Source organism: Psittacula echo, assembly GCF_963264785.1.
Source record: "Psittacula echo genome assembly, chromosome: 2".
Classification (NCBI taxonomy): domain Eukaryota; kingdom Metazoa; phylum Chordata; class Aves; order Psittaciformes; family Psittacidae; genus Psittacula; species Psittacula echo.
In genome coordinates, this window is record NC_137737.1 from 44,222,258 (window position 1) to 44,233,933 (window position 11,676).

The following is an 11,676-nucleotide window of genomic DNA, read 5'->3' on the forward strand; positions in this document are numbered from 1 at the left end:
TTAAAAATCTAGTTTCTTGAAATATTTTTTCCTAAGTTTGTAATTTTGAAAGAACGATGGGGAAAAACACTCATCCTGTGTTTTGGCAGAAAGAATTTCTTGTCTGTAACACATGATTCTGTTACACATGGACTATTTAAAGCTTGTTTGAAAAGAAAATGTGGTCTATAATTTATTTTATTAACTCTTCTGTGTGTTGTTGTTGTTGACAAACTGTTCCCACCACTCTTACTATATCCACCTCTCTTCATCACCATCTTCTACATCTAGGGGCTAGTAAATAGCTACAAAGCACTTTTTGTCCACCCTAGCCTCCCCCCTAATTCTGCCTATAAAAAAACTAATTCTGAAAAGGAACTGCTTCAACCTTCATCATCCCACTTATTAGTAAAGCTGTGATGCCTAGCAATAAATTGAAAGTTTTAATTTGTCCTTGGTTTCTGGAGAACTGTAAATTGTCCCATATAACCAGTCATCCTACCTTCAGTTCATTTCTCGGTGCAACAGGATTTTTCTGTATATTGTATGTTGTTCTGATGGAGAGAGGGTTAACTGATTCTGCAACATGCCTGTCAGCCCTCATGTCAAGTAATTACCTTTCCAATGTACATAAACAGCCAAGATCTTAAAAAAAAAAAAAAAAAAAAAAAAGAAGAAGAAAGAAGAAATAGAAAGCAGCAATATTTCAGGGAAGATTTTATTGGCCAAGAATGAGAAATTAAAACCTAGGAAGTTAGTAAGCTGCAGTAGTATGTGACTGATCAGTGGATGAAAGACTAGAGTCAGTACTGCTTTAAAAATAGTGTATTCCTCTAACAACATTTGTTGTTTCATATTATACTATGATACAGGCAACTGAGAAATACATGGAGTATAGTTTTATGAATTCCTGTGCCTAAGTGTTTCTACAGTACCTGTGCCATAATTAAAATGACAGCTACCAGAATGGGCTGGATGGTAGCACAGCTGAACACCTTTCCAGAAACCTTTTGCCAGTTGCAAATGGCATTCAACAAAAAGCTCTTTTTATACCAGACAGAGTTAAAAACCAGCTGGGGTTGGTAATAGCAAGGGCAGGAGCTCAAGGTCAGTAATGCAAAGGAGGATGTGGCAGGCTGTTTCCAGTGCCTCCTGCAACAGTCTTACGACTGTGGAGCAGCATTGATGAACTGTGCATTTACCTGTATTTTCAGGAATAAAGGCAGAGGTAGAACCTCAGAAATCACATTGCTACAAGGTTTTTTGTATCCAGCTTGTGCTATTGTTGTACTGCTGTAGCAGGGGAAGCTGGGGCTAGATGACAGGTTACCAAAAGGCTTGCATGTGAAGGCACTGGTTTCAAGGGCATTCATGGAAATTCATGTAAGAAAACAGGGCCTGGTTTACACATTTCAAAAATGTTTAATGGGGAGACTCCTCAGGGGAGGGATTGCTAAATGGGACCTGCATCTCCTTCCATGTTGAAATCCAGAATGGACAATCAGCCTAAGGGCTTAGTGACAGCCACAGAAACTGGTGGCAGTGCTAAGGTGCTAGGAAGATAGATAAACAATGAAGACAAACTTTCAGGCTCTTCTGTCTGAGAAACAGGTCACCCATGAGCTTCAGGGCTGCTGACCTGTCCAAGGCCTGCTCTCCCCAGCCATGAACTGGTGGTTGGTTCGGAAGAGAGAAGTGCTCCCTCCTGCAGTTCCTTGAACATGAACTAGGAGTACGCTTCCAAAAGGAATCATTGTTTTCAGACCCCACTGCAGCCTCCTCACCGGAGGTGTTTTGAACTAGGCAGAAGGGGTGGTCTGAGAAGAGCTCAAAAGTTTGTGTTTCAGATCCTGCTGCCATCACAGCTGAACAAGGTGGGATGGGGAAGGCAAAGGAAGGAAATGTCTTCCAATAACTCAAGATCATCAGTAACTGAAATGCCCAGTGGTATGCCTGACTAAGCATCGCTTGTGAGCAGCTAACTCCCTAGGCATAAGGACTGTTGTATTTCATATCACGCATTTGACAGCAGGTTAATCTTTACTGCAAACCACTGTATTGCCTATCGAAACCATCAGGTTCCCTTGATTCGGCCTTTGATGTTGGGAGCAAATAGCCTGTGTACTGAAACATTCAGTAAGTCTTGAAAAATGTGAAGGACACCATATGCTGAAAGTGGTAAAGAATGACTGAATTAATCTGCCACCCTTAGAAAATAACCAGTCCCATCAAGCTTATTTAAACATTGGAATTCAGTAAAATACACGTTTGTTTAATATCAGAAATCAATATTATTATCTTGGGCTGATATCCTGTTGCCTTTGCCACGTGGACAGCCAGCTTAATGTTAGTTTATAGCATCTGACCTTCTCTTTGGGTTAAAATATTGATATTTTCTTCACTGCCCATTTTCAAAGGAAAAAATAGCGGAGTGATTGAGAAAAGTAGAATTGAAATGTTCTTGCATTTTAAATGGCAGAAGTTCTTTCAACTGCAAAGTGAGCTCTTCTGTCCAGGCTCAAGATCTGATAAAGGCAAGTACATGTGAAAAGTGAATCTTTACTTGGTAGGAGCCATCAACTCAAAGAAGAGAGACAAACCCATGTTAAATGGAATGGAAAGGATTGACAGCTTCTCAGCCTTTTGAACGCTTTCTGTAAAGCTGTTCTTTCAGAGGACACTGGTATTTTCTTCCTTGAGGATCAAACAATACCCTAATTTCTGTCAACTGGCAATAAGCCATGATGCTGCACTCCTAATTTACTGGAGTGAGATTTAACTGCAAGTGGAGTCTACAAAGTTTAAACTTCTGTTCTTCTGCATCATCGCAATGTTGTATCAAGCTGAAGATTTCATGAGATGATGACTGTATCACTGAATTCATTAGAAAAGTTGGGGAATTGTGATTTAATTCTTATTCAAACTTGCATGAAAGTGTTCGCTGCACCTCCCCCTGGGAACTAAATGAAAGCTGTTTACCATCAACTCTATTTTTAAAGAAAAATGTTTCAAACAAAGAAAAAGGGAAAATTCTGGTATCTATGGCAAAGCCCAAAACCACAATACTACCTCCCACCCATGCTGAAAAATATGTTTGCGATATGGCTTGCAGAGCTGCACAGCAGGGAGAGGGTGAAGAGAACATAAGTCACAATTGACCAACACATGGCTGAGATTAGAAATAAAAATGAGATTTCCCAGCCAAGAGAAACCTCAATAACATACAGATTATAAAATGAAGGAGGAACTTTCCACCCTCAGCAGCAGTAATCTCAGCCTTCTTTCAAGTTCTGGACCATCACAGAAAATAATCAGAACCATTCTAAAAGCCATTCCTAACCTGGAAGGAAAACAAGGAGATATGTGTGCTAGACAGTACACCAGTCTGCTTGTGTCTTTGTCCTTATACAATGCAGATAATTCTCCACACTGGCTTTCAAGTTACTGTGGCCAATCTCCAAAATTAATATTATGTCATTGCCATGGTTTTCTGCTCAAACTGGCCCAAGAGCTGACTTAAAAGGATAAAGAGAGGAAATGGGGTAAGCAATTACAATAGTATTTACATGATATCAGAAAATGAATGTGTTTTAAGAATATTATTGTAATTTTTCTGCACAATGAAAAGTACTGTGTTTCTGGGCCTATGTGTAAACTGGAGGGGCACTGTCAAGAGGAGACATTCTCCAAATAAAGGTTTTGCATGGATATGTTCCCCTGTGATGTTGTTGATGTTGTTATCATGGGACAAAATGGAACATGTGCTCTGATGTTTGCATTGCCTTTGAGAAAGATAAATATATTGGTGAAGTGTTAAAAGGCTGCAGTATTCTCTGGGGTGCTGCTACTTCAAAACCTGACATTGTGGCTGCTCTGTTACACCACCAGGTACAGAAATTGTGTTTACTTGAAAGAATCACTTTCCACATCTGCTCTTTCTTGGATCAGTACAGACTGCAGGCTGCTTATTTCCAAGTTGTGTTCTGTTTGTTTGCTACCTTTAGGATATATTCTGCTTCTGTGTGAGAGTCGATTCCTCCTTTACTGCCTGGCAACAAGCCATCTGCACTGGGTAAACCTACAGTGTCAGAGCATTTTCCACTTCATGTGAGTATTTTCCACTCCCTTTGCACAAGATGATATGGCACTGGGATAGTTTACTTTGGCTACGTTGCAGTAAAGAATGGCACGCTCTGTATCTGTGCTGATAGGACTTCAAGAGATCTAAGTTCTCAAGTTAATATAAAAAATCTATCTTCTTTTTTTTTTTTTTTTTCCAGGCAAAACTGTAGGCTGCTCCTAGCTAGAATGTGCAGCTCTGTCTTTTGTCACTGGCCCACAAGCAGGTTAGACCTCACTGTCATGCTCACGTATATTGCTGTGTAGAAGCAATTGATCCATCCTGGGACCTCTCATCTGTCATCAACAAACCTGTGGAACAGAAGACTTGACGGATGTGGGAAGACTGAAAATGGAAATCATTGTGGCAGTTTTGCTTTCTTTTCTTTCCATCATCCACCCAATCTGATCTCACTACACCCTCTCCTTCCCCACCACTTGAAGCATAAAAATCTCTGATCCAGTATGATCCTACTTTGACCCAATTTGAGTGGAGAAACTGATTTTCCTATGTTTTTCTGCTGGTAGGAGAAGGCAAGCATTCAATTCTTTCCAGTTGCTGATGAGTGGTTTTTCTGTTTCTACTCTTCAACTTAGTTTTCGTCCCTGCCTCAATTCACATATACTGTTCATTACTTTTTCCAGGAGTATCCATATATGTAACAGAACTGGCCCATTTGGTGTCAGCTACAAAAGGACGAAGTCCCCAGGGTGATCTAGGGACCAAATTGTCCTGTTATTCAGAGACTTGATGCTGCAAAGCAAGGAGCTGGCCATGTTTTTGGGAACCTACATACACAGCCCAGTAGGAAAGGTGAAGGCAGGAGGGCAAAGACCTTTCTCCACTTCCACCCACCAGCACCCATCCTCTCTCAAAGAGATGGGCGACTATATCAAGGCTGATGCCAGCCCACACCAGCAGGGAGCCACCCATCACTTTCGCTCTTGGATGTTACCTGGCCAACACTTCCATGAAATGCTTCAGGCAGGCAGATGTTCTGCTGTCTGCCACAAGACAAGGACAGGGGCTGGCCAATATAGTCTGTGCTCCTCCAGAAAAATCTGTAGGTGCTCAGGGCCACTCTGGCCTGCAAAGAAAGTCAGTGGGAAAACACAGAAGTGGCTAAGCCTGAGCAGATGCTGCTCAGCCCTCACTCAGAAGGTTTCTTGCTAAGTAAGTCAATCAAAACCCCTCCCAGCTGCAGGGGTTCCCTTCACCCCCTCTCCAGCACTAGCTGGAGAGCCACCAGCTCACACACCCTTAGCCACACTAGCCCACACATGCCTGACCCTTGGCTAATCTCAGACAACCCTTCACTCTTATCTTACTCTACACACACCTCATCTTCTTTATCTCTCTCACTGACCCCTTATACCCTAGAGCCCATTTGACCTTTTTTGGGTAACAATGGTATGCATACCCAGGTTCAATTAAAATTCTCTCTGTGTTCTGCTCTGAATCTTCCCTCTCTTGGGGGAAAGAACACAGCCTCCTGGGAATTCCTTTGCACCATATATGCAGAGAGGTGCCAACACCAGCCTGGGAAGTGTCATACCTCAGGGGATGATGCAGAAAGGAAGCCAACTCCCTCCTTTACCCCTTGAAATAAGAACACTTCTTGTAACCATAAGCAAGATCACAAAAAATGTTTGCAAAACAATAGGAAAAAACAAATGAACAAACCAAACCACTTTAAATCTCTTTGAGGTGCTACACTGCTGCTCTGTAGCAGTGTACATCAGTTAGCTGTAGCTCACTTTGCCATGGATTTAACAGCCCGTCCTTTGGAAGGGCTGGGTGGACAGATGTTGCCCTAACCAGGTAGCTTCAGGTTCTCCTCTTACTCCTTCCCTATTCCATTTCACCTGTGGAGTATTTAGACTCTTTCCATGTACTGCCCCAAGTACAGCCTTTAGCCTCAGTTTCACTGTAGTAACAACAGCACACAGTAAGTCGAAACCCGCTGAGCAAACAGCATAGTAGCCTAGCCAGCTTCAGTCATTTAAAGCAGCAGGGTTATGACATTCTGTGAGCATGAAGGCTTGTCATTTGTTCCAGTTTCTCGTTAATATTGTAGTAGAATGTTTAGAGTATAAAGGAACTCCTCTGCTCTCCCCGTGGTGGGTCACACTATAAATACCCCAGATGGCACAGAACAAGGAGGGCTGTAAAACTCAGGATGTGGGTCACAGGATGGCTGTCTGCTTGCTGTCTGGGAGAACACGATAATAAACTCTCACAAAGAACTCTGATAACACCACATGAAAGGAGTACAAACACTGTGGAGATCTTTGGCTGCTGTAAAATGTCACCGCTCTCTTCACTTCATGATATGCTGCTTTTCTTATTTCCTTCCCTTCTCAGCCTCCTCTTGAGTGCCCGAGGCTGAAAAGTATCCACAAAACTTTTTTTCCACTCTGCATTACTTTTCCTCTCCTCCTTCCTCTCAGTGCAGACACACCTCCATGTTCTTGCAACACGCTCCTTACCCTAAGCCGCTCTCAATATAACTCAGCCACTTCAGCTGAATTTCCCCTGAAGAAAAACAGCACCATGCCTGAAATACAAGGCCTTTTCCTCTGCCCCCCAGAAATCACAGTCACTGCGGGGAGGTGAATCCGGACAGTCAAACAGAGGCCACCAAGCTCCTGGGCCGGATTTTAAACAGACACATTCCTTACGTAAATATCATCTTTTATTCCCCTTGAGAAATGCAAAACAAAATTAATGAATGTCATCAACTCTTGTAATAAGGGGATGTTCATGGAGAACATTGTGCGGTTTTATTATTGAATGTTTACTGGCTGTGCGGCTGGTGTTTTAATAACCCCTGGATAATGTTTTTGATAACAGATTTAGATGATTTGGGGGGAAGGGGGATAATGAAACAATTGTAGATACATTCCAAACCTTCTGAAATGCTCTTTGGAAACCCCCTTCACCTGCACCAAAGTAATTTTTAATTTTTGTTATCTGCTCACCTCCATATTTCTCCCATCACAACCACCAAAGCCTGGTGTGCACAGCTCTGCAGAGCACAGTTGTCTCTTCCAGCTGAAGCTGTAATTCAGTGGTTGATAAATATTGGTGACTGCATATATATCTGTACAGTTTTGCTCACTGCTTAGAAATCACACGGGTTTGGTTACGTGAGCGAAGCAGTAGAGTTTTGTAGCAGAGGTCCACATTTCCCCCAGGCGGGTTAAAAGGTGTAAGTCATGCCTCCTGAAGCAAAGATTTAGTTCTATTCTCCTTCCCTCTGAGACAGGGACTGCCCTCTACTGCTGAATCAGCAGGATATGCCCTGTGACACAGACATTAGCTGGCTGAAGAGCTGTTAATGGGCCTGAAAACCATATCCTACCCCGGCCTCCCTCCACTCAGCCTGAGTGGGAGAGGCAGGGAGCAGAGCAAGCAGCATGGAGAGGGAAGGGGAGACCCCTGATACACACAGCTGTTATCTGTGATTAGCTGCATCCTGTGCCATGCTCCACCTTGCTGCAGTAGGGAAGGCATTTGAACTCTGAGACTCAGCTCACTTGCTATCTGACAAACACACAGCAGGCAGCTCAAAAAGAAAGCAAAGTTCGACCCATCCCCAGTGACTCAGTTTCTAAGACTTCTAGCCAGTTTCCTAAAACTCTGCCTTAAGGAATTTTTTAGGCAGTGTCGGTACATTTGAATCACGTAAATAGATGAAGGAGTTCATAATAGCCATGGAGCAGTGAAACAGAGTTCGAGGGAAACGAAAACCTCAATTACATGCAGGCAGGGCAGTAAGAAAGCCGAGCTCCTTTCAGGAGGGTCACTTGCTTAAAATGCCTGCAGCTGACCTCTGGTCTGTCAGCCCACAGACCTCACTGGACTGTGGTTGTTGGCTTGCGTGCCCCCTTTACAGGCGATTCGTAACCACTGTTCTTGTTCTGACTGTGTGTGACTGTGCTCTTCAGTGGAAACCCCTGGGAAGGCATCAGCAGACCTCCTACCACAATGTTCTCCTCAAGGACTCTTCACCCTTGAGGGTGGAGGCATTAGCAGAAACACAAATCACATTGAACTGTCTCCTTAACTTTGAGTGGTGTTTGTCAAGCACTTGTTCCCTCTTTCACTATCTACCCTCTTTTTGCACAGCAGGGCACAACTATTCACAGGCCTCAGGGAGTCAGCCCTTTCTGCTCCTGCTTGCCCCCTTCAACAGGATTCAGATCTCACTTACTCATACGGAGCAGCCAAGTGGAGATGAGGAGGTGCTGCATCCCGTTCCCCACAGATCCCTTCACAGGCACAGCCATTGTGCCATGGAACCAATACCACTGCAACACCGCTGAGCTGGCTGCCATTGCTGCCCCGCACAGTGCTGCCCTGGTCCCTCCTGAGATGTGCCCTGACCCTAAGCCAAAACCTGTGAGCAAACACCAGGGTTTACCATGCCCTGAAGGTGCTATTTTGTGTCCAGGGGGCTGTGGGTCTCTCATTTGTGGGAAGGCTGTCCTCCAGCTTGCACCACAGAATCATAGAATAGTTAGGGTTGGGAAGGATCTTAAGATCATCCATTTCCAACCCCCTGCCATGGGCAGAGACACCTTCCACTAGGCCATGTCAACAAGGCTCTGTCCAACCTGGCCTTGAACACCGCCAGGGATGGAGCATTCACCACGTCTTTGGGCAACCTGTTCCAGTGCCTCACCACCGTAGTTGTTCATTTGTTTGCTTTCCACAGAAGTTAGACAGAAGTCCGTCAGTGAATTCCACTCCATTTTTTTTGTTGGTTTATTAGTGTTCTTTATGTAAGGCAAAACGTGACGAGAAAAGGCCATGCTTTATCAAGTCTCTGAGGCTACTGCGCACGCTGTAGCACCCCTGCTCTGCACAGCCTCCTCACTGTCCCTCAGGTTCACAAGGCTGTATCACAGAGGAGGAAATACAGGTAAATTCAGGCTTCCCTTGCAGCCTTGCGGGCAGAGCTCGCTCCCCGCTGCCCCGTCCGCGCTGCGCAGGCCGGTGGCGGATCAGCGGTCCCCGTTGCCCCGTTCCGCCGGCCCTCTGGAGCCGCTACCGGCCGCTGGCGGCAGCCTCTGCAACAGCGCCACCTGCTGGGCGCGCTGCTGCCTGGAGCATCACAGTGGGGGTGCTGCCTGGGGCGACCCCGAGCCTGTGGGGCCGCCGCCGGCCGCGGCATCAGGGCAGCGCCGGGCCCCGCCAGGTGCCGCCAGCCGCGAAGCGAGGGTCTTGGGGGTCGGGGTGCTGAGGATTAACCCACCAAGGCGCACCCGTGAGTGAGGGTGCAGGAAGACTGAGAGTCCCTGGGGAGCTGACCTGGCACCGGGCGGAGGAGAGACCCTGCGGCAGGTGTCCGCCCAAGCTGCTGCCCGCCCAAGCGGCTCAGCGCCGACAGGCAGAGCTGTCAGGGGGCCATTCGCCACCCTGACCCTGCGAGTGCTTCCCTGGCCTTGGGGTTACTGAGCAGTGTGGGAGAAGAGTGCAGCGGAGAGGGGCTTGTGTGCTTTCCAGGCACCTTTTCCCTATGATTAAAGGGGCCTGTGAGACAGCTGAAACGCAATCAGGCTGTGGTAGGGTAGTAGGATTTTGCAGAAGCATCCAGAGATAGGTTGGGGTTGAGTGGGAGACAGATGGGATAGGTGGGATCTGGTGCTGTTAAGCTCTGCCTGGTACATACCCAATTTATGAGGTTGGGTTTACATATTCCAGATTGCTGGACTCTTCTGGGAGTGGACACTTTTATTTTCCATTCATATTTCAAAAGACCTGGGGTCTGAGGGTTCTCATGGAGGCAAAGCAACGAGAGGCTGTTTTCAAAATTGGATTAACCACAGTTGCTTCCCACTTGCCAAATCCTAGCAGCCCAAACTCCAGAGCTGTTTTCATGCCAACCATCCTATACCTCAGTCCCAAATATGTAACTCGTAATCCCATTTGACTTTGACACTACAACTGAATTATCTGACCTGTGGTTTCAGACCCAGTGTAGGCAAATTTGACATTTCACACTTGTATGGAAAACAGCTTGAGGGCAGTGAGTAAAATGAAAATCCATGGAGGTCAAAAATCCATGGAAGTTGGTTTTGTTTTTCATTGTTGATTGTGTCAAGATGGTTAAAGAATAGCTGGGAATGGTTTAGGCATTGATGCTGGAAAAGGAAAACTGTCTTCTTTCATGGGGAGATGGGCCCCAGGATGACTGGGAACACCCACTGAACTGAACAATTAATTGTCTGGCTGTTGTGTAACCTCACCCATCACTTACACATTTTTCTCAAAGTTTGAAAGAGATGTTGCCAAATTAACCCATTTTTTCCTGAAATACATCTCCATCCCACGTATACCTTAGATTCCCTCCAACCTTTGAACTCAGTGAACCCCAGTTGTGCGGAAGGGGACATTTATATTAAAATGTGTCACAAGATGAGCTGGGAGGAAGGAAGAAGAACATTTCAAGAGTGCAGTAGCATGAAGGTAATTTTTCACCCTTGATTCAGATGTAAACAGGTTCGATGAACTTGGCAATGTGCTTTTTTGTGCTTCCCATCTTATAAAACAGTGAAGAGATCCAAAGGTAAGAAAAGGTGGTACTAGCACTACGTCTTTGTGAGTGTGTTTTTCATTCTTTCTTACCTGTTTTCCTTAAAATGCTTGTTTTCCCAGCTCCCTACACATCTTTTTTTTCCTGTCTTAGCTGGGAGATGGGCAGATGTTCTGGTCCATCTCATTCTTTGTGGTGACACAAAAGACAAGGCTGTGCTGTCACATTACCAGTGCTGTGTCAGCCTCAACTCATTACACAGTTCTTGGAATTGCCAACCCTTTGCAAGTCACGCACACAGCATTCTTTACCTATACTGATCCCTTTGGTGTTACAGACTATAAGAGGGAGATGAAGGCCAAGCAATCTGGATCTGCCTGGGTGTGAAGAAACACCTGGTAATTGCAGTCCTTTTGTCTCCACTTCTCCTCTCAGCTTCTAATACTGCTTATAAAGCAGGGTGTTCATATAAAAGACACTGAAGAGGGAGAAAATCCATAGTCATGACAGCAGGACAAAAAATGAGAAATAAACTGAAAAGGCTTCAAGTCCTGCAGGTAGAAGCTCCTCTTGCTTCAAATGAGTAGTAGATCAGACTCCCCTCTGCAGCTCTTCCAAGCATTTATCTGACTTCTTTCTGGGCTGACCAAAGTCAGAGCACAGGCTGCCCGAGAGGGAAGTGCCTGCCAGGCACTACCTCTGAAAAAACATTTCCAAAATTAAGGCTTATTTCACAAGAAAAGACAAACACAACATCCAGCCTGGTAGAAAGCTGCATCTGATAGATGTGAAAAGCCAAGCAGCTCCCTTAATGCACTTGGAGCCAGGAGAGGTGAACTTCTCTCCAGGGACAATTATCATAAGAGCCCCACTTCCTCAAGCACATCCTCCTGCTCCAGCTGAGGCAAAGGCCAGGTTTGAGTCTGGCAGCTGAGAGTCTTGTCCTCTGGCCAGTTCCCAGCACCTGCAGGCTACTTCCTGCAGAGCCAGGCCAGCTGCTTTCCCAGGTCTCTAAAGGGCACAGATTTCTCGTACT